The 27586-nt window shown below is 48.3% G+C and overlaps 1 protein-coding gene across 2 annotated transcripts in view; it reads left to right on the plus strand.

Moving 5' to 3' along the window:
* The window catches only part of hmg20a (high mobility group 20A), an 82233-nt gene that overhangs the window by 14052 nt on the left and 40595 nt on the right, over positions 1 to 27586 (plus strand). The gene's annotated exons all lie outside the window — the stretch shown is intronic.

The raw sequence follows: 27586 nt of genomic DNA on the forward strand, positions 1-27586 counted from the left end.
CCGCCCATCTACAAATGGGAAACACCAGTTGGGTTGGTGTTGGCTCGGTAACAGAAGTATTGCCTCTGAGTCAGAAAGCTTTGGCTCAAACCCCACTCTAGGACTTGAGAGCATAATCTAGGCTGACACTTCCCTGCAGTATTAGTAAAGATCTGTCTTTTTACGAGGTGATGTCTTTCAGATCAGCTTTTAAACTGAGGACCCCTTTCCCCTGACAGGTGGGCGTAAAACCTCCCACTATCAGTTTAGCATCAGTTATAGGAACGTTACCGGAATCTGTCATTGGGGCAGAATGAATAGCCACGTGGTATGAGCTAATCAAAAAGGCAGAATGAATTCGTGAAGGGTAGGTCATGCTTGCTAAATCTATTTGAACTTTTGATAGGGCAGCACGGTGGCGCATGGCACCGAGGTCCCAGGTTCGATCCTGGCCCTGGGTCACCGTGTGGAGTTTGTACATTCTCCCCGTGTTTGCGTGGGTCTCGCCCCCACAACCCAAAGATGTGCAGGCTAGGTGGATTGGCCACGCTAAATTGCCCCTTAATTGGAAAAAATGAATTGGGTATTCTAAATTTTAAAAAGAACTTTTGATGCCGACCGTGGAATGGGAGATGGGGTGTGAGGTTCTGCTTTTGATATTGTCTATATGGACCTCCCAAAAATATTTGATATGGTTCCGTACAAGAGATTATCTCTCAAAGTATACCATCAAAACAGAACGCCTGGTCATTCATCTCATTGCTGTTTATGGCACCTTGCTTTATCCATTTTAGGTGTGGCATTTGGCTAAATAATAGTGACTACACTTCGAAAGTAATTCATTGTCAGTTGGGATATGAAAGGCACTATATAAATATAAATGTGTTTCTCTTCTCTCTCTCTTTCTCGCTTCCATTTCCCTATCAAAGTGGCACAGAGGTCAATTTTATCCCTCCCTTTACTGCCTGAAATTTAGGAAGTTGGTCTAGAGGGGGATGAAAACAAGGAAGGAGGAGGCAGCAGGCCACCCTGGCACCATTTATTTCTGATTATTTTTTTAAGAAGTGTGTCAAACATAATTTATAAAATATATTTGTAGCTAAATGTTTTCTGGTCTCCGGAATTGGAAGAATTCTATCCTAATCGACCCAATCGGCTCATTCTACTACCGGCCTGATTATTTCTGGTGACTTAAAATAACACTGGGAAGTCAATTCAATTCCATTAGATTCCCACTGGGTGAGTGAGATAAAAAATCATCACTCTGATATTAAACCCCAGTCTTGAGACTGTGCACATTGGGCTGTGATTCACTTTAAAATATGTAAGTGCAGGTTCCACAAAAATACAAACACTCTGTAAACTAACAGTACAGTAAATGATTAATATTTCATAAGATCTCGGTATTCCTGAAGGAGAAATAGTTCTTGGTCTGCTTTGCTAATGTGCTGTTTGATTGATGGGCAGCCTTATTCTTGAGTGCTGTTCAATGTGAATTGAAAGTGTGATTAGGCTTGTCTGCCAGAGAGTAGCAAAAAGCTGCAGTTTACTCTTTCTTTAAAACCAATTTTCTATCTCCTTCCTGACGAATCCGTTGAACCACAGTCAGGTATGGCTCTATGGGCAGCAGTCTCCCTTTGGCATCTAACCCACGTTTCTGATCACTTTCCACTGGTGCCTACTTGAAGTGCTGGGCTTTGGGGTATCAAGCAGGATTTGGCTTGTCTCGGGCATTCCCTGCAGACAAGTAGCCCACTGGAACTCATTATTTTAGCTAATCCATGAATGGTAGCCACTTTCATCACTTATGTGAAATAATTATTAAAATAAACTTGTCAGTGCACTACATTTGTTGCTACTTTCGAGTGGATAATCTAAAACAAGAATCTAATCTTGGATCTGTTAAAATATGGCAATTTTAAACTACAAAGCTTCCACCCTTCCCCTGACTCATTTACTGTTCATTCTACGAAGGTCCATGGGGCACTAACTGCAGTGAGCTGCTCACCTCACTTAGGGAGCAGCTATAATTCTCTTCTGCATCTCTGAATCAGGAATGAGGGAGAACCCTAATTGTTCATACGGGCAGCACGGTAGCACATGGGCAGCACGGTAGCACAGTGGTTAGCACATTTGCTTCATAGCTCCAGGGTCCCAGGTTCGATTCCCGGCTTGGGTCATTGTCTGTGCGGAGTCCGCACGTTCTCTCCGTGTCTGCGTGGGTTTCCTCTGGGTGCTTCGGTTTCCTCCTACAGTCCAAATATGTGCAGGTTAGGTGCATTGGCCATGCTAAATTGCCCCTTAGTGTCCAAAAAGGTTAGGTGGGGTTACTGGATTGTAGGATTAGGGTGGCGGTCCGGGCTTGGGTGGGGTGCTCATTCCAGGGGCCGGTGCAGACTCAATGGGCCGATGGCCGCCTTCTGCACTGTAAATTCTATGTTCCTGTATCTCCTGGCTATCCAATGTGCTCACTGCAAAAAGCCCCCTTGTATGTCTGTCAGGTGGAGAAGATCCAGCTTTGTTATGATGGAGCTTCACAGTTGCCTAGCTTGCTGACACTCAGCACTTGGGTGAGACAATGGGAGTGGCTGGCACAACATGGAGCAGTATTCAAGGAAGAGACATGACTTTGAGAGAGTAAAAGTATACTAAACTGTATTTGCTGCACACAATGCAGTGTCCTGTACACTGGGGAGACCAGACAGAGACTGGGCGACTGCTTTGCAGAACATCGGCGTTCGACTTTTGTTTCTTTACTTGACCCATTGCCATTCCTTTTGGCTCTGCCCCAGCAACTCTTGTCATTTAATGTCTTCTTGTTCTATCACAGACCTTCCCTTTTGTTCTCTTTCCATCTCACACGTGTACCTCCTTCCTAAGATACACAAATAGAACTGTTTTGGTAGATCTATCAGCCTGCTCCTGCCTTGTTCTGTCTCTGCCCATCTCCATCCATGAGTCTTGGAACCATAGCAAAGTTACGGTGCAGGAAGAGGCCATTCAGCCCATCGCATCTACGAGCCACCTCTCATTTTAATCCCACTTTATGCCTCATGTCATTTCAACAAATTCCAGTACGCTCACTCGGTTTTTGTCTCCCCAGTCCTGTCCAGCTGAGCATTTCCAACATTTTCTGCTTTTATTTCACATGTCGCGAGGTTTGCTAATGTCACACGGGAGGGTTTAAACTCGGATGGCGGGGGGTGGGCAATAGGTCGGAAGGTGAAAAAATTGAGGGAGAACTAGGGAATAGGGCCAGTATGGCTCTGAGGAAGAGCACACAGGGAGATGTTGCTGAAAACAGCGGGACTGGTGGCCTGAAGTGCATATGTTTTAATGCAAGAAGTATAACCGGTAAAGCAGATGAACTTAGAGCTTGGATTAGTACTTGGAACTATGATGTTGTTGCCATTACAGAGACCTGGCTGAGGGAAGGACAGAATTGACAGCTAAACGTTCCAGGATTTAGATGTTTCAGGCGGGATAGAGTGGGAGGTAAAAGGGGCTGAGGAGTTGTGCTACTGGTTAGGGAGAGCATCACAGCAGTACTGTGGGAGGACAACTCAGAGGGCAGCGAGGCTATATGAGTAGAGATCAGGAATAAGAAGGGTGCAGTCACAATGTTGGGGGTTTACTACAGGTCTCCCAACAGCCAGCGGGAGATAGAGGAGCAGATAGGTAGACAGATTTTGGAAAGGAGTAAAAGCAACAGTGTTGTGATGGGAGACTTTAACTTCCCCCAATATTGACTGGGACTCACTTAGTGCTAGGGGCTTAGACGGGGCAGAGTTTGTAAGGAGCATTCAGGAGGGCTTCTTAAAATAATATGTAGATAGTCCAACTAGGGAAGGGGCTATCCTAGACCTGGTATTGGGGAATGAGCCCAGCCAGGTGGTAGAAGTGTCAGTCGGGGAGCATTTCGGGAATAGTGACCACAATTCAGTACGTTTTAAAGTGTTGGTGGACAAGGATAAGAGTGGACCTAGGGTGAATGTGCTAAATTGGGGGAAGGCTAATTATAACAATATTCGGCGGGAACTGAAGAACCTAGATTGAGGGTAAATCACCACTGACATGTGGGAGGCTTTCAAGTGTCAGTTGAAAGGAATTCAGGACCGGCATGTTCCTGTGAGGAAGAAGGATAAATATGGCAAATTTCGGGAACCTTGGATAGCGAGAGATATTGTCGGTCTCGTCAAAAAGAAAAAGGAGGCATTTGTCAGGGCTAGAAGGCTGGGAACAGACGAAGCCTGTGTGGAATATAAGGAAAGTAGGAAGGAACTTAAGAAAGGAGTCAGGAGGAGGACTTCCGGGTGCGGCGATGACCAGCTGAGTCACACGTTTCGGCAGCTCCCGGTGAAACGGACTTTTGGGCTCTTGATAGGAGCCCCAACGGCAATTTTGACGGCTAAAAACACTGTGCGGTAAACCAGAAGGGAATCCCCCCTGGATACGGATGAAAAAAGGAGGAGAAAGTGGCCGGATTGCAGTGGACCCTTTAGAACAGCGGCAAGGAAGACAAGCAAAAACCAAGATGGCGTCGGAAGGTGGCAGTTTAACATGGGGCCCTGAACAACAAGAGTTCTTGAAATGCTGTGCAGAAGAGCTCAAAAAGGAAATGAAGAAAGAGCTGTTGGCCCCGATACTACAGGCGATCGAAGGGCTAAAGGAGGAACAAAAGACCCAGGAGCGGAAGCTTCGGGTCGTGAAGGCAAAGGCAGCCGAGAATGAGGACGACATACAGGGCCTGGTGGTGAAGACGGAGACGCATGAGGCACATCAGAAATGATATGTGGAAAGGTTGGAGGCACTGGAGAACAACGCAAGGAGGAACAACCTGAGGATTCTTGGTCTTCCTGAAGGTGCGGAGGGAGCGGACGTCGGGGCTATTGTGAGCACGATGCTGCACTCGTTAATGGGAGCGGAGGCTCCGGCGGGTCCGTTGGAGGTGGAGGGAGCATACCGAGTGATGGCGCGAGGACCGAGAGCAGGAGAACTTCCCAGAGCCATAGTGGTGAGATTCCTCCGTTTTAAGGATAGAGAAATGGTCCTTAGATGGGCAAAGAAAACTCGGAGCAGTAAATGGGAGAACGCGGTGATCCGCGTTTATCAAGACTGGAGTGCGGAGGTGGCGAGAAGGAGGGCGAGCTTTAATCGGGCCAAGGCGGTGCTTCATAAAAAGAAGATAAAATTTGGAATGCTGCAACCGGCAAGACTGTGGGTCACATATCGAGGGAGGCACCACTACTTTGAGACGGCGGATGAAGCGTGGACTTTTATTGTGGAAGAAAAACTGGAATGAGCGGGTTATTAAAAAGAACGTATGAACAAAGTGGTGGGGCGAATGTGGGGGGCGAAGAGGGGGGTTAAAAAGGGGGGAAAGAGGAGTTTTATGTACTAATCCTGCGATGTGGTAACTTTTCTCTCTTCCACAGGTGGTGATGGGGGAGGAGGGGAGGTGGAGGAGATGGGGCGTTGGCCATTGGGGGCGGGGCCAAGGGAGAAGCGCGGGGTTGGTTCCCGCGCTATGATAATCATGGCGGGAATAGAGAAGCAGGAAGGAGGGGGCGTCGCACGGTGCAAGCCGAGGTCACGGGGGGAAGCCGAGGTCGGCCAGAGTTTGCTGACTTCTGGGAGCAACATGGGGGGAGTAATTACGCTAGTGGGGGGGGGGGATTACTGGGTTGCTGCTGCTGGGGAGAGGGGGAGCTGGTATGGGAGGGGATGGGCGGGGGGGCACCGCCTGGGGGAGATACAGCTGCGTGGGAACCGGGTGAGGAGCTGGAAAAAGGGGATGGCTAATCGACAAGGGGGGGGTAGGAAGCCCTCCAACCCGGCTGATCACGTGGAACGTGAGAGGGCTGAACGGGCCGATAAAGAGGGCACAGGTACTCGCACACCTTAAGAAACTTAAGGCAGATGTGGTTATGTTACAGGAAACGCACCTAAAACTGATAGACCAGGTTAGGCTACGCAAAGGATGGGTGGGGCAGGTGTTCCATTCGGGGCTAGATGCAAAAAACAGGGGGGTGGCTATATTAGTGGGGAAGCGGGTAATGTTCGAGGCAAAGACTATAGTGGCGGATAACGGGGGCAGAGACGTGATGGTGAGTGGCAAACTACAGGGGGAGACGGTGGTTTTGGTAAACGTATATGCCCCGAACTGGGATGATGCCAATTTTATGAGGCGGATGCTAGGACGCATTCCGGACCTAGAGATGGGAAAGCTGATAATGGGGGGAGATTTTAATACGGTGTTGGAACCAGGGCTGGATAGGTCGAAGTCCAGGACTGGAAGGAGGCCGGCAGCAGCCAAGGTACTTAAAGATTTTATGGAGCAGATGGGAGGTGCAGACCCGTGGAGATTTAGCAGACCTAGGAGTAAGGAGTTCTCGTTTTTCTCCTATGTCCATAAAGTCTACTCGCGAATAGACTTTTTTGTGCTGGGAAGGGCGTTGATCCCGAAGGTGAGGGGAACGGAGTATACGGCTACAGCCATTTCGGATCACGCTCCACACTGAGTGGACTTGGAGATAGGGGAGGAAACAGGAGGGCGCCCACCCTGGAGAATGGACATGGGACTAATGGCAGATGAGGGTGTGTGTCTAAGGGTGAGGGGGTGCATTGAAAAGTACTTGGAACTCAATGATAATGGGGAGGTCCAGGTGGGAGTGGTCTGGGAGGCGCTGAAGGCGGTGGTTAGAGGGGAGCTGATATCAATAAGGGCACATAAAGGGAAGCAGGAGAGTAAGGAACGGGAGCGGTTGCTGCAAGAACTTTTGAGGGTGGACAGACAATATGCGGAAGCACCGGAGGAGGGACTGTACAGGGAAAGGCAAAGGCTACATGTAGAATTTGACTTGCTGACTACGGGCGCTGCAGAGGCACAATGGAGGAAGGCACAGGGTGTACAGTACGAATATGGGGAGAAGGCGAGCAGGTTGCTGGCACACCAATTGAGGAAAAGGGGAGCAGCGAGGGAAATAGGGGGAAGTGAGGGATGAGGAAGGAGAGATGGAGCAGGGAGCGGAGAGAGTGAATGGAGTGTTCAAGACATTTTATAAAAAATTATTTGAAGCTCAACCCCCGGATGGGAGGGAGAGAATGATGGGCTTCTTGGATCGGCTGGAATTTCCCAAGGTGGAAGAGCAGGAAAGGGTGGGACTGGGAGCACAGATCGAGGTAGAAGAAGTGGTGAAAGGAATTAGGAGCTTGCAGGCGGGAAAGGCCCCGGGACCGGATGGATTCCCAGTCGAATTCTATCGAAAATATGTGGACTTGCTCGCCCCGGTATTGACGAGGACCTTTAATGAGGCAAAGGAAAGGGGACAACTGCCCCCGATTTATGTCTGAAGCAACGATATCGCTTCTCTCAAAGAAGGAAAAGGACCCGCTACAATGCGGGTCCTATAGACCTATTTCCCTCCTAAATGTAGATGCCAAGATCCTGGCCAAGGTAATGGCAATGAGAATAGAGGAATGTGTCCCGGGGGTGGTCCACGAGGACCAAACTGGGTTTGTGAAGGGGAGACAGCTGAACACGAATATACGGAGGCTGTTAGGGGTAATGATGATGGCCCCACCAGAGGGGGAAACGGAGACAGTAGTGGCGATGGATGCCGAGAAAGCATTTGATAGAGTGGAGTGGGATTATTTGTGGGAGGTGTTGAGGAGATTTGGTTTTGGAGAGGGGTATGTTAGATGGGTGCAGCTGTTGTATAGGGCCCCGATGGCGAGCGTGGTCACGAATGGACGGGGATCTGCATATTTTCGGCTCCATAGAGGGACAAGGCAGGGATGCCCTCTGTCCCCATTATTGTTTGCACTGGCGATTGAGCCCCTGGCGATAGCGTTGAGGGGTTCCAAGAAGTGGAGGGGAGTACTTAGAGGAGGAGAAGAACACCGGGTATCTTTGTATGCGGACGATTTGCTACTATACGTGGCAGACCCGGCGGAGGGGATGCCAGAAATAATGCGGATACTTGGGGAGTTTGGGGATTTTTCAGGGTATAAATTGAACATGGGGAAAAGTGAGTTGTTTGTGGTGCATCCAGGGGAGCAGAGTAGAGAAATAGAGGACCTACCGTTGAGGAAGGTAACAAGGGACTTTCGTTACCTGGGTATCCAGATAGCCAAGAATTGGGGCACATTGCATAGGTTAAATTTAACGCGGTTGGTGGAACAAATGGAGGAGGATTTCAAGAGATGGGATATGGTATCCCTGTCACTGGCAGGGAGGGTGCAGGCGGTTAAGATGGTGGTCTTCCCGAGATTCCTCTTTGTGTTTCAGTGCCTCCCGGTGGTGATCACGAAGGCTTTTTTTAAAAGGATTGAAAAGAGCATCATGGGTTTTGTGTGGGCCGGGAAGACCCCGAGAGTGAGGAAGGGATTCTTACAGCGTAGCAGGGATAGGGGGGGGCTGGCACTACCGAGCCTAAGTGAGTATTATTGGGCCGCTAATATTTCAATGGTGAGTAAGTGGATGGGAGAGGAGGAGGGAGCGGCGTGGAAGAGATTAGAGAGGGCGTCCTGTAGGGGGACTAGCCTACAGGCTATGGTGACAGCCCCATTGCCGTTCTCACCGAGGAACTACACCACAAGCCCGGTGGTGGTGGCTACACTGAAGATTTGGGGACAGTGGAGACGGCATAGGGGAAAGACTGGAGCCTTGGGGGGGTCCCCGATAAGAAACAACCATAGGTTTGCCCCGGGGGGAATGGATGGGGGATATGGAATGTGGCAAAGAGCAGGAATAACGCAACTGAAAGATCTGTTTGTGGATGGGAAGTTCGCGAGTCTGGGAGCGCTGACCGAGAAATATGGGTTGCCCCAAGGGAATGCATTCAGGTATATGCAACTGAGAGCTTTTGCGAGGCAACAGGTGAGGGAATTCCCACAGCTCCTGACACAAGAGGTACAGGACAGAGTGATCTCAAAGACATGGGTGGGGGATGGTAAGGTGTCAGATATATATATAGGGAAATGAGGGACGAAGGGGAGACTATGGTAGATGAACTAAAAGGGAAATGGGAAGAAGAGCTGGGGGAGGAGATCGAGGAGGGGCTGTGGGCAGATGCCCTAAGCAGGGTAAACTCGTCGTCCTCGTGTGCCAGGCTAAGCCTGATTCAGTTTAAGGTATTACACAGGGCGCATATGACTGGAGCACGGCTCAGTAAATTTTTTGGGGTGGAGGATAGGTGTGCGAGGTGCTCGAGAAGCCCAGCGAATCATACCCATATGTTTTGGTCATGCCCGGCACTACAGGGGTTTTGGATGGGGGTGACAAAGGTGCTTTCAAAAGTAGTGGGGGTCCGGGTCGAACCAAGCTGGGGGTTGGCTATATTTGGGGTTGCGCAGGAGGCGAAAGAGGCCGATGTTTTGGCCTTTGCGTCCCTAGTAGCCCGGCGCAGGATATTGTTAATGTGGAAAGAAGCCAAGCCCCCGGGGGTGGAGACCTGGATAAATGACATGGCAGGGTTTATAAAGCTAGAGCGGATTAAGTTCGTTCTAGGGGGGTCGGCTCAAGGGTTCACCAGGCGGTGGCAACCGTTCGTCGAATACCTCGCAGAAAGATAGATGGAATGGAAAAAAGAAGGCAGCAGCAGCAGCCCAGGATCGGGGAGGGGGTGGGGGGGGGGGGGGGGGGGGGGGTGGAACCAGAAGGACTCTCAGGGTTGTTAATATATACTGTATAATATGTATAGGTCGTTGCGACAGATAATTATATATTGGACTGTTAAATTATATTTTTGGAGAGTGTTACTTGTGATAAGGCAGTTGCCAATTCGGGTTAGTTTTCATTTTTGTTATTTATTATTTATTCATTTTTTGTTTATAAAATAGGTCATTGTTATTTGTGTTATAATATTGTGTAAAGGATGCACAATGTACTGTGTTGGTTGACCAAAATTTTTCAATAAAATATTTATTAAAAAAAAGAAAGGAGTCAGGAGGGCTAAAAGGGGTCACGAAAAGTCATTAGCAAATAGGGTTAAGGAAAATCGCAGGCTTTTTAGACGTACGTAAAAAACAAGAGGGTAGCAAGGGAAAGGCCCACAGAAAGACAGGGAAGGGAATCTGTGTGTGGAGTCAGAGGAAATGGGCGAGGTGCTAAATGAATACTTTGCACCAGTATTCACCAAAGAGAAGGAATTGGTGGATGTTGAGTCTGGAGAAGGGTGTCACATTGAGATCCAAAAAGACAAGGTGCAGGATTCTCCACTCCCACGCCGAAGTGCCCACGCCGTCGTGAACGCCGTTGAGGTTCACGACAACGCGAAACGGCCCCTATCCCGAACGATTCAGGGCCCGATAATGGGCTAGGAGCGGGGCCCATGCCGCCGCATACATGACGCGGCCGGCGCCGCATAACTGGCGTCACCCGCGCATGCGTGGTTGCCGTCCTTTCCGAGTCTGCCCCGCAAGAAGATGGCAGATGGATCTTGCGGGGCAGCGGAAGATCCTTCAGAGAGGACGGCCCGACGATCGGTGGGTACCGATCGCGGGCCACCCCACATTTGAGGTACCCCCTGGTGCAGGATCTCCCCCCCCACCCAGCGTTCCCGCGCTGTTCCCGACGGCAGCGACCAGATGTGGACGGCGCCAGGGGGAACCCGCCGTTTTGGGCTGGCCGCTCGGCCCATCCGGGCCTGAGAATAGCAGGGGTGCCAGAGAATCGCCATTTTGGGTGTGTCGGGCGATTCTCTAGCCTGCGGCCCACGGAACCCGACGGGGTCGTTCCCGCCGCTTGGGAGAATCGTGGGAGGCCGTCGGACCGGCGTCGCAGGAAATTCCGGCGGCCCAGGCGATTCTCCCAACCGGCGCGGGAGTGGAGAATCGCATCCGAGGTGTTGGGCATCTTGGAAAATATTACGGTGATAAGTCCCCAGAGCCTGATGGGATCTACCCCAGAATACTGAAGGAGGCAAGAGAGGAAATTGCTGAGGCCTTGACAGAAATCTTTGGATCCTCACTGTCTTCAGGTGATGTCTCGGAGGACTGGAGAATAGCCAATGTTGTTCCTCTGTTTAAGAAGGGTAGCAAGGATAATCCAGGGAACTACAGGCCGGTGAGCCTTACTTCAGTGGTAGGGAAATTACTGGAGAGAATTCTTCGAGACAGGATCTACTCCCATTTGGAAGCAAATGGACCTATTAGTGAGAGGCTGCATGTTTCTGTGAAGGGGAGGTTGTGTCTCACTAACTTGATAGAGTTTTTTGAGGAGGTCACAAAGATGATTGATGCAGGTAGGGCAGTGGATGTTGTCGATATGGACTTCAGTAAGGCCTTTGACAAGGTCCCTCATGGCAGACTGGTACAAAAGGTGAAGTCACATGGGATCAGAGGTGAGCTGGCAAGATGGATACAGAACTGGCTAGGTCATAGGAGGCAGAGAGTAGCAATGGAAGGGTGCTTTTCTGATTGGAGGGCTGTGACTAGTGGTGTTCCACAGGGATCAGTGCTGGGACCTTTGCTGTTCGTAGTATACACAAATGATTTGGAGGAAAATGTAACTGGTCTGATTAGTAAGTTTGCGGGCGATACACAGGTTGGTGGAATTGCAGACAGCGATGACGACTGTCAGGATACAGCAGGATTTAGATCATTTGAAATGAAAATCGCTTATTGTCACAAGTAGGCTTCAAATGAAGTTACTGTGAAAAGCCCCTAGTCGCCACATTCCGGCGCCTGTTCGGGGAGGCTGTTACGGGAGTTGAACCGTGCTGCTGGCCTGTCTTGGTCTGCTTTCAAAGCCAGCGATTTAGCCCCTGTGGAGACTTGGGCGGCGAGATGGCAGATGGAGTTTAATCGGGACAAATGTGAGGTAATGCATTACGGAAGGTCTAATACAGATAGGGAATATACAGTGAATGGTAGAACCCTCAAGAGTATTGACAGTCAGAGAGATCTAGGTGTACAGGTCCACAGGTCACTGAAAGGGGCAACACAGGTGGAGAAGGTAATCAAGACGGCATACGGCATGCTTGCCTTCATTGGCCGGGGCATTGAGTATAAGAATTGGCAAGTCATGTTGCAGCTGTATAGAACCTTAGTTAGGCCACACTCGGAGTACAGTGTTCAATTCTGGTCGCCACACTACCAGAAGGATGTGGAGGCTTTAAATAGGGTGCAGAAGAGATTTACCAGGATGTTGCCTGGTGGAAGGCATTAGCTATGAGGAGAGGTTGAATAAACTCGGTTTGTTCTCACTGGTAGGATGGAGGTTGAGGGGTGATCTGATAGAGGTCTACAAAATTATGAGAGGTATGGACAGAGTGGATAGTCAGAGACTTTTTCCCAGGGTCGAGGGGTCAATTACTAGGGGGCATAGGTTTAAGGTGCGAGGGGCAAGGTTTAGAGGGGATGTACGAGGCAAGTACACAGAGGGTAGTGGGTACCTGGAACCCGCTGCCGGAGGAGGTGGTGGAAGCAGGGACAATAGTGACATTTAAGGGGCATCTTGACAAATACATGAATAGGATGGGAATAGAGGGATACGGACCCCGGAAGTGTAGAAGATTTTAGTTTACAACAAACAAAGAACAAAGAAATGTACAGCACAGGAACAGGCCCTTCGGCCCTCCAAGCCCGTGCCGACCATACTGCCCGACTAAACTACAATCTTCTACACTTCCTGGGTCCGTATCCTTCTATTCCCATCCTATTCATATATTTGTCAAGATGCCCCTTAAATGTCCCTATCGTCCCTGCTTCCACTACCTCCTCCGGTAGCGAGTTCCAGGCACCCACTACCCTCTGCGTAAAAAACTTGCCTCGTACATCTACTCTAAACCTTGCCCCTCTCACCTTAAACCTATGCCCCCTAGTAATTGACCCCTCTACCCTGGGGAAAAGCCTCTGACTATCCAGACTATCTGGACTAATAGACTATCTGACTGTTTAGTCGGGCAGCATGGTCGGCACAGGCTTGGAGGGCCGAAGGGCCTGTTCCTGTGCTGTACTTTTCTTTGTTCTTTGTTTGTCCTTTGTATGTCTAACTTTTTCCAGTTCTGATGAAGTCCAAACCTGGGATGTTATGGGTTTTTTCTTTTCCCAGATGCAGCCAAACCTGATGAATGTTACAGCATTGGCCAAATGAGCTGAATGGCCCGTTTCTGTAGATGTAAACTCTGTGTATTCCCCTCCTATACATAGAAAGCAATCCCAATATCACAGCAGTTGAAACTGTGTGATTCATTAACATTTTGATTCTGATTGTGGATGCTGGAGCTTGCTGTTCATTGTTTTCTGCTGTGTTGTTTCCTGCCGGCAGATTGAAGAAATGTTTGTAGCTGAAATGGAGTAAAAAACAATCCTTAATGGCATCTGTGTGTGTTTATATAAATGTCACACATACACTTCAGGGTCATGATGTACCTCTGGCGGGTGGGGGGGGGGGTTTGGAGAGTGAGAAGTTATTCAAGCTTTGTGCCCCTCACGCTCCATGCCCTCTTTGTAATTTGTATGTTATCCTATCTATGGCGATTATTTGAAGACTAAACTGCTCTAAAAGGTGTTAATGTCCTGATGTTTGCCTTTGAAGCTATAGGTACTATTTCGTACACTGATGGATCACCCAAGTTCACCTGTAAGACTCTTAGCCGCCCCCTCCCCAATGGGAGTATCACATATATCACATTAAAATCAATATAGCTAATTTCAGCTCATGATTTGGGGTGATAATGTAATCAATTAGTATCAAGTACCTCATTTTCTGTTAATCTGTCACCTATCTAATTATTGTGGGTGTTGATAATCACAGCAGGCATTGAGCAGATGGGCCTGGGTTTGATGTATAGTGGTAGGTTGTAACAACATGGCATCTCCGCATCTAGCATGTCTGTAACTAGACCACCTATGAGTCACTCGGTGTCCACAGCTCAGAAGCCAGGGTTCCCAAAAATCATCCCTGTTTTGATCTGTCTCCTCTCTTTCCCACCAATCTTTCTCAGCTTGAGGCGTGTGAAGTACTCAATACGAATTCCCACCACTGAGCACCTGTTCACTGCCACTAGAAGTCCTTTGGTAAATATTTAACAGTCGTAAGTAGCACTGCAGTGTATTCCAGTGTCGTGAGGCTGCAGAACCAGCTTCTACCGCTGTATCAAAACTACTTGTGCAGCAAAATATTTTGTCCCGTTCCACCTCCTTGTCACATTCCCTCGCCACAAAATGTGTTTTTTGACCGGTTTCAGGACTAGCTATTAGCACACAACATTCTGGTTACAAACCCTTCGGTCATGGACGAAAGGGCGAATAATTGATTAATTAGAGGGAGTTTTGAAGAAATAAAGTTCAGATAATTTTGGATCATGAGACGTGATTATTGCTTTCAGATGTTTATTTTGAAAGTCTTTGTGATTGCTGCCTTGAACTGATTTTTATTTTGCAATTTTTTTTTTCACGCCTTCTGCTAAAGGTGCTCCTAGCCAGCGTTTAATTATCCAATTTTGTCTGTGGGCCTGACTACTATGAATGTGGGACAGTTATTTGACTGCCCAGAGGGTCACATCTGAACCTGTTGTCACATAAAAGCAGTTCAGCAGAGCTATCCAATGCAAGTCAAGAGCAAGAATCCTGGCTGTTTTTTAGAAAATTAATCTGAGATGTAGATGTCAATCGTAGACCCCCGCCCTGCCCTGCCCATTTCTACCCTAACACCGAGTCAGCATCAAAGTTTTTTTCACAGATTCACAGAAAAATTCAGTTCAGAAAAGGCCCTTCGGCCCATTGAGTCTGCAGCGCCGCATGTTTAGCACAGGGCTAAACATGGCATCTCCGCATCTAGCATGTCTGTAACTAGACCACCTATGAGTCACTCGGTGTCCACAGCTCAGAAGCCAGGGTTCCCAAAAATCATCCCTGTTTTGATCTGTCTCTCTTTCCCACCGATCTTTCTCAGCTTGAGGCGTGTGAAGTACTCAATACTGTTTAGCAGAGGGGCTGTTTAGCACAGGGCTAAATCGCTGGCTTTGAAAGCAGACCAAGGCAGGCCAGCAGCACAGTTCAATTCCCGTAACAGCCTCCCCAAACAGGCGCCGGAATGTGGCGACTAGGGGCTTTTCACAGTAACTTCATTTGAAGCCTACTTGTGACAATAAACGATTTTCATTTCATTTCATGTAAGGCACCTGATCTGCCAATCCTAATCCCACTTGCCAGCACTTGGCCCATAGCCTCGAATGTTAAGACATGCCAAGTGCTATTCCAGGTTCTTTTTAAAGGATGTGAGGCTCCCCGCCTTTACCATTCTCCCAGGCAGTGCATCCAGACTGTCGCCACCCTCTGGGTAAAAAGGGTTTTCCTCAACTCTCCCCGAACCTCCCTCCCCTCACCTTGAACTTGTGTCCCCTTGTAACCGACCCTTCAACTAAGGGGAAAGCTGTTCCCTCTCCACCCTGTCCATGCCACTCATAATCTTGTCCATCTCGATCAGGTCACCTCTCAGTCTTCTCTGCTCCAGCGAAAACAACCCAAGCCTATCCAACTTCTCTTCATAACTTAAATGTTCCATCCCAGGCACCATCCTGGTGAATCACCTCTGCACCCCCGCCTGTGCAATCACATCCTTCCTATAAAATGGTGACCAGAACTGCACACAGTGCTCCAGCTGTGGCCTCACCAATGTTCCATATAACCCCCAACATGACTTCCTTGATTTTGTAATCTTTGCGACGATTGATAAAGTAAGAAGTCTTACAACACCAGGTTAAAGCCCAACATGTTTGTTTCAAATCACCAGCTTTCGGAGCACTGCTCCTTCCTCAGTTGGATGACTTCTTACTGTGCTTACCCCAGTCCAACGCCGCCATCTCCACATCACGATTGATAAAGGCAAGGGTACCATATGCCTTTTTCATCACCCTATTAACCTGCCCATCTGCCTTCAGAGATCTATTTACAAGCACGCCACGGTCTCTTTGTTCCTCAGGACTTCCCAGTATGGAGCCATTCATTTAATATTTCCTTGTCAAATTGCTCCTTCCAAAGTGTAACACCTCACACTTTTCAGGATTAAATTCCATCTGCCTATTTGACCATCCTGTCGATATCTTCCTGTAACTCAAGACTCTCAGCCTCACTGTTAACCACCCGGCCAATCTTTGTGTCATCAGCAAACGTACTGATCCTACCCCCCACATAGTCATCTTAGTCATTTACATAAATGACGCATAATAGGGGACCCAGCACAGATCTCTGTGGTATGCCACTGGACACTGCCTTCTAGTCACAGTTGAAACACGCCTCATTTTTTCTTCCCTCTTCCTTGAAGATAGTCATAATGTTTGCCAAGGCAATGGCATCCTCACTTTTCACATATGAGTCTTGAAAATTTTAGCTAAAGTGGGCTTTGCCTAAATTGATTCAGATCTTTAACAAACTTTAACAAAAATTCTTCATGGACAGTTTGGGAGCACTGATAATGGCACCTCTTCTGTTCTCGCCGGCCCGATACTCCACATGTCCGGTGGTGGTGGCGGCTCTGAGAATCTGGGGGCAATGGAGGAGATATAAGAGAGTGGAGGGAGCATCGGTTTGGACCCTGATTTATATTAATCATCGGTTTGTACCGGGTAGGCTGGATGGTGGGTTCCGGAGTTGGCAAAAGGCAGGAATTAGCAAGATGGGGGATCTATTTATAGATGGGAGCTTTCCCAGTTTGAAAGCCTTGGAGGATAAATTTGAATTGCCAGCAGGGAACGGGTTCAGGTATTTGCAGGTGTGAGACTTCCTGAGAAAACAGGTGCCTGCCTTTCCACCGCTGCTGCCACGGGGGATACAGGATAGAGTAGTCTCCAGTACCTGGGTGGGAGAGGGGAAGGTATCGGATATTTACCAGGAGCTTTCGGAGGCGGAGTAAACTTCGGTGGAGGAGCTTAAGGGCAAGTGGGAGGACGAGCTAGGAGGAGAGATAGAGGTGGGTCTATGGGCGAATGGCCTAAGCAGGGTTAATACCGCCTCATTATGTGCCAGGCTCAGCCTGATACAATTTAAGGTATTCCACCGGGCACACATGACAGCCGCTAGGATGAGCAGGTTTTTCGGGGTAGAAGATAGGTGTGCGAGGTGCGCGGGAAGCCCATCAAATCATGTCCACATGTTTTGGGTTTGCCCGAAGCTTAGATGGTTTTGGTAGGGTTTTGCTGAGGCAGTGTGCTAAAAACACGGGTGGTGCCGAGTCTGAATATAGCGATCTTTGGAGTGTCAGAAGATCCGGGAGTTCAGGGGGCGAAAGAGGTTGACATCTTGGCCTTTGCCTCCCTGATAGCCCAGAGACTGATCTAATTAATGTGGAGGGACTCGAAGCCCCCGAGTGTAGAGACCTGGGTTAGTGACATGGCTGGGTTTCTCAGTCTCGAGAAAATAAAGTTCGCCTTAAGAGGGTCAATGGTCGGGTTCACCCGGAGGTGGCAGCCGTTTGTCAACTTTCTCGGGGGAAATTAAAATGTCAGCAGATGCAGTATGGTGGGGGGGGGGGGGGGGGGCCGGATTGTTGCTGTATGGTTGGGGTGTGTGAAGATTGAGATGGGGGGGAAATGTTTATTATATCATGTTGATGTAATTGTCTATGTTATTTTTATAAAAAATTTCAAATACCGTAATAAAAATATTTTAACAAAAAAAAATTCTTCATGGAATGAGGGCATCACTGGCAAAGCCAGCAACTGAGTGACTTGCTGGGCCATTTTAGTAGACTGTTTTAAGCACCCCAAGCTGTGGGGCTGGAGTCACATGTAGGCCAGACCAGGTACGGATGACAAATTTCCTTCCCCAAAGGACATTGGTGAACCAGATGGGTTTTTAACAAAATAAAAGGTTATTGTTTCATAGTCACCATTGCTGAGACTAGCTTTCAATTCCAGACTTCATTTTAAATCATGAATTGAATTTAAATTCCACCAGCTGCCATGGTGGGATTTGAACCCATGTCCCCAGAGCATCAGCCTGAGCGTCTGGATTACTGGTCCAGTGACATTACCACTGTGTTACTATCTCCCCAAAAGCCTATTCATGTACACTTCGCCTCCGGCATATTGCTCAATTACAGAATTGCTTTTTCTGATATCCTGAAGAGGTTGACGTCTCAAATGTATCCCTTTCTCCCGCTTGATGTTAAATATTGATTTGCAATTGGCCTCTACCCAAGAAAGGCTAGGAATATACCACAACTGTCTTGCAGTATGGTAAATAAATCCCAGTTTGGTACACTCTAGGTCTTTGTTTTTGTTTAATTTTCCTTCTGGAACCTGAACTGCATCGCCTGCCGTCTCTTAAACTGTGCGCACAAAATGATCCGAGCAGGTTCGGGTAACTGAGACCTCAGCTAGCGAAATGCCTGTATCTTGTGGAAATGCAAAAGTCTTCTGTAGTGGGCAGTGCAAGCAATTTGAGATTGCCAAAGGTTATTTTCCTTGGCGTTCTGCAATTGCAATTTAATATTCCTTGCTTTGCGATTTGTATAATTTGCAATAAGCTGAGCTACCTTTCCACATCCCCAGATCAGCAACCAACAAAATTGGATGCAGTGATTTAGCTGTTAAGTTGGAATTACCCATCATTTAGGCAGTAATGGATTGGATTGGATTTGTTTATTGTCATGTGTACCGGGGTACAGTGAAAAGTATTTTTCTGCGAGCAGCTCAAACAGATCATTTAGTATATGAAAATAAAAAGAAATACATAATAGGGCAACACAAGGTTCGCAACATAAATACATAAACACCGGCATCGGGTGAAGCATACAGGAGTGTAGTATTAATCAGGTCAGTCCATAAGAGGGCCGTTTAGGAGTCTGGTAACAGCGGGAAAGAAGCTGTTTCAGAATCTGCTTGTGCATGTTCTCAGACTTTTGTATCTCTTGCCCGATGGAAGAAGTTGGAAGAGTGAGTAAGCCGGGTGGGAGGGGTCTTTGATTATGCTGCTCGCTTTCCCCAGGCAGCGGGAGGTGTAGATAGAGTCAACGGATAGGAGACAGGTTCGTGTGATGGACTGGGCTGTGTTCACGACTCTGAAGTTTATTGCGGTCTTGGGCTGAGCAGCTACCATGCCAGCCAGATAGGATGCTTTCTATAGTACATCTGTCAAAGTTGGTAAGAGTCAGAGTGGACATACCGAATTTCCTTAGTTTCCTGAGGAAGTACAGGCGCTGTTGTGCTTTCTTGGTGGTAGCGTCGACGTGGGTGGACCAGGACAGATTTTTGGTGATGTGCACCCCTCGGAATTTGAAGCTGTCAACCATCTCCACCTCGGCCCCGTTGATGGAGACAGGGGTATGTACGATACTTTGCTTCTTGAAGTCAATGACCAGCTCTTTAGTTTTGCTGGCATTGAGGGATAGATTGTTGTCATTGGCTAACAATTCCCTGCTGACAACCACTTAACGTTTACAAGTCATGTGTATAGATTTGATATTGGGAAAAAGGTAACGATTTTAACTGCCTGCCTCCAATATTTTTTTTTTTTTGATTTGATTGATTATTGTCACATGTATTAGTACACAGTGAAAAGTATTGTTTCTTGCATGCTGTACAAACAATGCATACCGTACATAGGGAAGGAAGGAGAGACTGCAGGATATAATGTTACAATTATAACAAGGTGTAGAGAAAAGATCAACTTAATATGAGGTAGGTCCATTCAAAGGTCTGATGGCAGTAGGGAAGAAGCTGTTTTTGAGTCGGTTGGTACGTGACCTCAAACTTTGGTATCTTTTTCCTGATGGAAGAAAGTGGAAGAGAGTATGTCCGGGGTGCGTGGGGTCCTTAATTATGCTGGCTGCCTTTCCGAGGCAGCGGGAATTGTAGACAGAGGCGATGGATGGGAGGCTGGTTTGCGGGATGGATTGGGCTACATTCACGACCTTTTGCAATTTCCTGCGGTCTTAGGGCAGAGCAGGATTCATACCAGGCTGTGATACAGCCACAAAGAATGCTTTCTATGGTGCATCTGTAGAAGTTGGTGAGTGTCGTAGGTGACATGCCAAATTTCCTTAGTCTTCTGAGAAAGTAGAGTAATTGGTGGGCTTTCTTAACTATAGTGTCGGCATGGGGGGACCAGGACAGGTTGTTGGTGATCTGGACACCTAAAAACTTGAAGCTCTCGACCCTTTCTACTTCGTTCCCATTGATGTAGACAGGGGCATGTTCTCCACTACGCTTCCTGAAGTCGATGACAATCTCCTTCGTTTTGTTGACTTTGAGGGAGAGATTATTGTCATCGCACCAGTTCACCAGATTCTCTATCTCATTCCTGTACTCTGTCTCGTCATTGTTTGAAATCCGACCCACTACTGTGGTGTCATCAGCAAATTTGAAAATCGAGTTGGAGGGGAATTTGGCCACACAGTCATAGGTGTACAAAGCGTATAGTAGGGAGCTGAGGACACAGCCTTGTGGGGCACCAGTGTTGAGGATGATCGTGGAGGAAATGTTGTTGCCCTTCCATACTGATTGTGGCCTGTGGGTTAGAAAGTTCAGGATCCAGTTGCAGAGGGAGGAGCCGAGGCCAAGGCCACGGAGTTTGGAGATGAGTTTCGTAGGAATTATGGTGTTGAAGGCTGAGCTGTAGTCGATAAATAGGAGTTGACATAGGTGTCTTTGTTATCTTGGTGTTCCAGGGTAGAGTGCAGGGCCATGAAGATGGTGTCTGCTGTGGACCTGTTGCAGTGGTAGGCGAATTGTAGTGGATCAAGGCAATCCAGGAGGCTGGAGTTGATTCGTGCCATGATAACCTTTCGAAGCACTTCATGATGATGGATGTCAGAGCCACTAGACGATAGTCATTAAGGCACGCTGCTTGGCTTTTTCTTGGTACAGGGATGATGGTCGTCTTCTTGAATCAGACAGGGGCCTCAGATTGTTATAAAGAGAGGTTGAAGATGTCCGCGAATATCCCCGCCAGCTGATCCACGCAAGACCTGAGTGCCCGTCCGAGTACCCCATCCGGGCCAGTGGCCTTCCGTGGGTTGACCTTCGAGAAGGCTGCTCTGACGTCTGCAATGGTGATCTCAGATATAAGTTCATCCGAGGCTTCTGGGGTGGAGGGCTTGCTCTCGCTGACCTCTTGCTCAAAGCGTGCATAAAATGTGTTGAGCGCATCAGGGAGGGGTGCATTGGAGCTGGTGATTTTACATGCCTTCATCTTGTAGCCCGTTATGTCTTGCAGACCTTGCCATAGTGGCTAGCTTGGGACTCGAGCTTGGTCCGGTACTGTCTTTTGGCATCTTTGATGGATCTCCTTCGATCATAACTGGCTTTCTTGTATAGGTCAGGGTCGCCTGACTTGAATGCCTCAGACCTAGACTTCAGCAAGCAGTGGATATCCCTGTTCATCCAGGGTTTTTTTCTGAGATAACCATGAAACCAGTCATTCAGTATTTGCTAATAAATCAACTCTGAAAGAACAAATTCCACAGAAAATAAGGATGGAAAGAATTAAGAGTGGTGCCAGATAAACAATAGTTTAAGACAGACATACCCAACTGATAGAGTCAGCATTGGGCTCCTTTACTAAATATGGGTATTTCACTCAATCTCATGCCAAGATACTCTTGTGATTTGCTGGCTCTCAACTTCTACCACTGAGAAATATTTTACTGTTGCTTTGGAGAGATTCTCCTTTACCCCATTTAATTGAGCTGGCACTTATGAATTCAGCCTTACTATCATTCAGTGTTCCAGTTTCTGTAATTGTTTCAGCTCTGGCACCACATAGTGAGGTCTGTAACAGTGTGGATAATTCTAAATAAAATAGGGTTCAATTTTAGCTGCCGTTTTGTTAAATCTCTATTCTCTCCCTCTCTCCTGAGGGGAATGACTCCTGCTCAGATCCTCTTCCATGGGTTCACCATGCAAGACAATCCTGTTGCCGAGGGACCTGATGCTGCATCACCTCCATATTATCCTCCTTTCTATTCTTATGACATCGCTGAAAATAATCTAGAATTATCCTGGCGCTGGACACAACCAGACGATACAAACATTTGTGGGGGGTTTTCATGAATGAGAAGAACCCGTTTTAGTTTGTGATCTGACAAGTTTGTTTAGATTCCCTTCTTCCCAATGGGAATGGTTTAAATGTCGAAACAGTTTACTTAGCTGAGCAGAATGCAGTTTGTATAACTTGAGTCTTTTATTTTGCTTTATCCTGTTGTAAACCTTTTGCAGCATTTCCTCCTTGGTCTTGGGCTGACTGTTTGCTTTAGTAATGCGGGTCAGATGTTGATTCTGTATGGGAACTGAATTAAGGGCTCGGCATGGGAATGGAAAAAATATTCATCCTGCTCTTCAGACTATTTATTCAATAGAAGAGCTATAAGAAATAATATCAAAGTCGAGAACCTCTCACCTGCCCCTTCCGTGGGGCGGGATTCTCTGAGCCCAGGACCGAGCCGGAGAATCCCCGCGACCGGCGCGAATCGCGCCACGGCACCCCCACGCCAGCACGCGACTCTCCGTGGAATGGAGAATCGGCGCCATTGGCGTCGGCATGGTTGGCGTTGGCATAGTTGGCGCGGCGCCGGTTGGGGGCTGCTCTACGCAGCCAGCCTGCCAATCCCGGGCCGAGCGGCTGTTGTTAAAACACCGAGTCCAGCCGGCGCCGTCCACATCTGCTCCCAGCCGGCGGGAACTCGGCGTGGAATGATCGGGGGGGCGGCCTGTGGGGGAGAGGGGAGGGGGGGGGGGGCAGGTACGACCTGGGAGGAGGCCTCCGATGTGGCCTGGCCAGCGATCGGGGCCCACCGATCGGTGGGCCGGCTTCTTTGGTTGGGGGCCTCGTTTCTTCCGTCCCCTGTAGTCCTGCGCCATGTGTTGGGGCAGGCGCATTGAAGGAAGGCACTGCGCATGCGCACGTTGGCGCCGGTGCCACTGCGCATGCACAGATCCCGAGGCGCCCATTTCACGGCGGGATCAGCGGCTGGAGCGACGTGAACCGCTCCAGTGCCGTGCTGGCCCCTTTTGCGGGCCAGAATTAGTCGCCGAGTCGGCCTGTTCACGCCATCGTAAAACGCAAAGGCGTTTACGATGGTGTGGACACTCTGCCGCGGGATTAGAGACTCCCACCCATGATGTCTGAATTGTGGACATTCTGCCGCGGGATTAGAGAATCCCGCCCATGGTGTCTGAATTGTATCAGTAATTCGCTGTAACAAAGATGTCTCATTCAATGCATAGTTTGATGTACTGTTTCCCAGTCATTGCAACCATTTATTTACAAAGTTTGAATACTTTGACCTCCTCACTGTTCCAAACCTCAGCAGTGAAGCATTCCCCTGGGCTTTGCGTTTGGATCTCAGTTTATTATTTCTGGAGGCCCAGAAGAGGACAACATTTCTGAAAATATCAGTCTTGGGAAACAGGCATTCTTTCCTTTTTCTCCCCCACCTCTTCATTTCTATTGAACATAATCGGATCATGTACTGAGCATTAAATAAGTGTGAAGCTCTGCTCCAATCACCCCTATCCTCTTCAATGTTGTTACCCCATTTGCTACACCGCTCTGAATGACAGCGTCCCCATTCATACTGAGTCATGGAACAGAAGAATTAGGAGCAGGAGTAGACTAATTGGCTCCTCGAGCTTGCTATTCAATAAAATCTAGTCTTGGCTGCAACTCCACTTTCCTGCCTGTTCCCCCATGGCTCCACTATAATTAAAGAATCGGCCTATCTCATCCTTGTATATATTCAATGATCCCAGTCCCCATTGTTGTCTGGGGTAGAGAATTGCAAAGAATCATGACCCACTGAGAGAAGAAATTCCTCGTCACCTCCATCTTAAATGGGTGACCCCTTATTCTGAAACAATGCCCCTAGTTCTAGATTCCCCAAGAGGGGGAAAATCATAGAACATAGAACAATACAGCGCAGTACAGGCCCTTCGGCCCACGATGTTGCACCAAAACAAAAGCCATCTAACCTACACTATGCCATTATCATCCATATGTTGATCCAATAAACTTTTAAATGCCCTCAATGTTGGCGAGTTCACTACTGTAGCAGGTAGGGCATTCCACGGCCTCACTACTCTTTGCGTAAAGAACCTACCTCTGACCTCTGTCCTATATCTATTACCCCTCAGTTTAAAGTTATGTCTCCTCGTGCCAGCCATTTCCATCCGCGGGAGAAGGCTCTCACTGTCCACCCTATCTAACCCCCGATCATTTTGTATGCCTCTATTAAGTCTCCTCTTAACCTTCTTCTCTCCAACGAAAACAACCTCAAGTCCATCAGCCTTTCCTCATAAGATTTTCCCTCCATACCAGGCAACATCCTGGTAAATCTCCTCTGCACCCGCTCCAAAGCCTCCACGTCCTTCCTATAATGCGGTGACCAGAACTGTACGCAATACTCCAAATGCGGCCGAACCAGAGTTCTGTACAGCTGCAACATGACCTCCTGACTCCGGAACGCAATCCCTCTACCAATAAAGGCCAACACTCCATAGGCCTTCTTCACAACCCTATCAACCTGGGTGGCAACTTTCAGGGATCTATGTACATGGACACCGAGATCCCTCTGCTCATCCACACTTTCAAGAACTTTACCATTAGCCAAATATTCCGCATTCCTGTTATTCCTTCCAAAGTGAATCACCTCACACTTCTCTACATTAAACTCCATTTGCCACCTCTCAGCCCAGCTCTGCAGCTTATCTATATCCCTCTGTAACCTGCTACATCCTCCCACACTATCGACAACACCACCGACTTTAGTATGGTCTGCAAATTTACTCACCCACCCTTCTGCGCCTTCCTCTAGGTCATTGATAAAAATGACAAACAGCAACGGCCCCAGAACAGATCCTTGTGGTACTCCACTTGTGACTGTACTCCATTCTGAACATTTCCCATCAACCACCAACCTCTGTCTTCTTTCAGCTAGCCAATTTCTGATCCACATCTCTAAATCACCCTCAATCCCCAGCCTCCGTATTTTCTGCAATAGCCTACCGTGGGGAACCTTATCAAACGCTTTGCTGAAATCCATATACACCACATCAACTGCTCTACCCTCATCTACCTGTTCAGTCACCTTCTCAAAGAACTCAATAAGGTTTGTGAGGCATGACCTACCCTTCACAAAGCTATGCTGACTATCCCTGATCATATTATTCCTATCTAGATGATTATAAATCTTGTCTCTTATAATCCCCTCCAAGACTTTACCCACTACAGATGTGAGGCTCACCGGTCTATAGTTGCCGGGGTTGTCTCTGCTCCCCTTTTTGAACAAAGGGACCACATTTGCTGTCCTCCAGTCCTCTGGCACTATTCCTGTAGCCAATGATGACATAAAAATCAACGCCAAAGGTCCAGCAATCTCTTCCCTGGCCTCCCAGAGAATCCTAGGATAAATCCCATCAGGTCCCGGGGACTTATCTATTTTCAGCCTGTCCAGAATTGCCAACACCTCTTCCCCACGTACCTCAATGCCACCTATTCTATTAGCCTGCGGCTCAGCATTTTCCTCCACAACATTATCTTTTTCCTGAGTGAATACTGACGAAAAATATTCATTTAGTATCTCGCCTATCTCTTCAGACTCCACACACAACTTCCCATCCCTGTCCTTGACTGGTCCTACTCTTTCCCTAGTCATTCGCTTATTCCTGACATACCTATAGAAAGCTTTTGGGTTTTCCTTGATCCTTCCTGCCAAATACTTCTCATGCCCCCTCCTTGCTCGTCTTAGCTCTCTCTTTAGATCCTTCCTCGCTACCTTGTAACTATCCATCGCCCCAACTGAAACTTCACACCTCATCTTCACATAGGCCTCCTTCTTCCTCTTAACAAGAGATTCCACTTCCTTGGTAAACCACGGTTCCCTCGCTCGACGCCTTCCTCCCTGCCTGACCGGTACATACTTATCAAGAACACGCAGTAGCTGATCCTTGAACAAGCCCCACTTATCCAGTGTGCCCAACACTTGCAGCCTACTTCTCCACCTTATCCCCCCCAAGTCACGTCTAATGGCATCATAATTGCCCTTCCCCCAGCTATAACTCTTGCCCTGCGGTGTATACTTATCCCTTTCCATCGTTAACGTAAACGTCACCGAATTGTGGTCACTGTCCCCAAAGTGCTCTCCTACCTCCAAATCCAACACCTGGCCTGGTTCATTACCCAAAACCAAATCCAACGTGGCCTCGCCTCTTGTTGGCCTGTCAACATATTGTTTCAGGAAACCCTCCTGCACACACTGTACAAAAAAACGACCCATCTATTGTACTCGAACTATATCTTTTCCAGTCAATATTTGGAAAGTTAAAGTCTCCCATAATAACTACCCTGTTACTTTCGCTCTTATCCAGAATCATCTTCGCCATCCTTTCCTCTACATCCCTAGAACTATTAGGAGGCCTATAAAAAACTCCCAACAGGGTGACCTCTCCTTTCCTGTTTCTAACTTCAGCCCATACTACCTCGGAAGAAGAGTCCCCATCTAGCATCCTCTCCGCCACCGTAATACTGCTCTTGACTAGCAGCGCCACACCTCCCCCTCTTTTGCCTCCTTCTCTGAGCTTACTAAAACACCTAAACCCCGGAACCTGCAACATCCATTCCTGTCCCTGCTCTATCCATGTCTCCGAAATGGCCACAACATCGAAGTCCCAGGTACCAACCCATGCTGCCAGTTCCCCTACCTTGTTTCGTATACTCCTAGCATTGAAGTAGACACACTTCAAACCACCTACGTGAACACTGGCCCCCTCCTGCGACGTCAAATCTGTGCTCCTGACCTCTATACTCTCATTCTCCCTTACCCTAAAACTACAATCCAGGTTCCCATGCTCCTGCTGCATTAGTTTAAACCCCCCCAAAGAGCACTAACAAATCTCCCCCCCAGGATATTTGTGTCCCTCAGGTTCAGATGTAGACCATCCTGTCTGTAGAGGTCCCACCTTCCCCAGAAAGAGCCCCAGTTATCCAGAAATCTGAATCCCTCCCGCCTGCACCATCCCTGTAGCCACGTGTTTAAATGCTCTCTCTCCCTATTCCTCATCTCACTATCACGTGGCACAGGCAACAACCCAGAGATAACAACTCTGTTTGTTCTAGTTCTGAGCTTCCATCCTAGCTCCCTGAAAGCCTGCCTGACATCCTTGTCCCCTTTCCTACCTATGTCGTTAGTGCCAATGTGGACCACGACTTGGGGCTGCTCCCCCTCCCCCCTAAGGACCCGGAAAACACGATCCGAGACATCACGTACCCTTGCACCTGGGAGGCAACATACCAAACGTGAGTCTCTCACGCTCCCACAAAATCTCCTATCTGTGCCCCTGACTATAGAGTCCCCAATTACTAATGCTCTGCTCCTCTTCCCCCCTTCCCTTCTGAGCAACAGGGACAGACTCCGTGCCAGAGGCCCGTACCCCATGGCTTACCCCTGGTAAGTCCCCCCCCCACAAGTATCCAAAGCGGTATACTTGTTTCTCAGGGGAACGACCGCATGGGGATCCCTGCACTGACTGCTTTTTCCCAGTCCCTCTTACAGTTACCCACCTATCTCCAATCTTTGGTGTAACTAATTCCCTGAAGCTGCTATCTATGACCCCTTCTGCCTCCCGAATGATCCGAAGTTCTTCCAACTCCAGCTCCAGTTCCC

Source organism: Scyliorhinus torazame, chromosome 30 (genome assembly GCF_047496885.1).
Source record: "Scyliorhinus torazame isolate Kashiwa2021f chromosome 30, sScyTor2.1, whole genome shotgun sequence".
Lineage (NCBI taxonomy): Eukaryota > Metazoa > Chordata > Chondrichthyes > Carcharhiniformes > Scyliorhinidae > Scyliorhinus > Scyliorhinus torazame.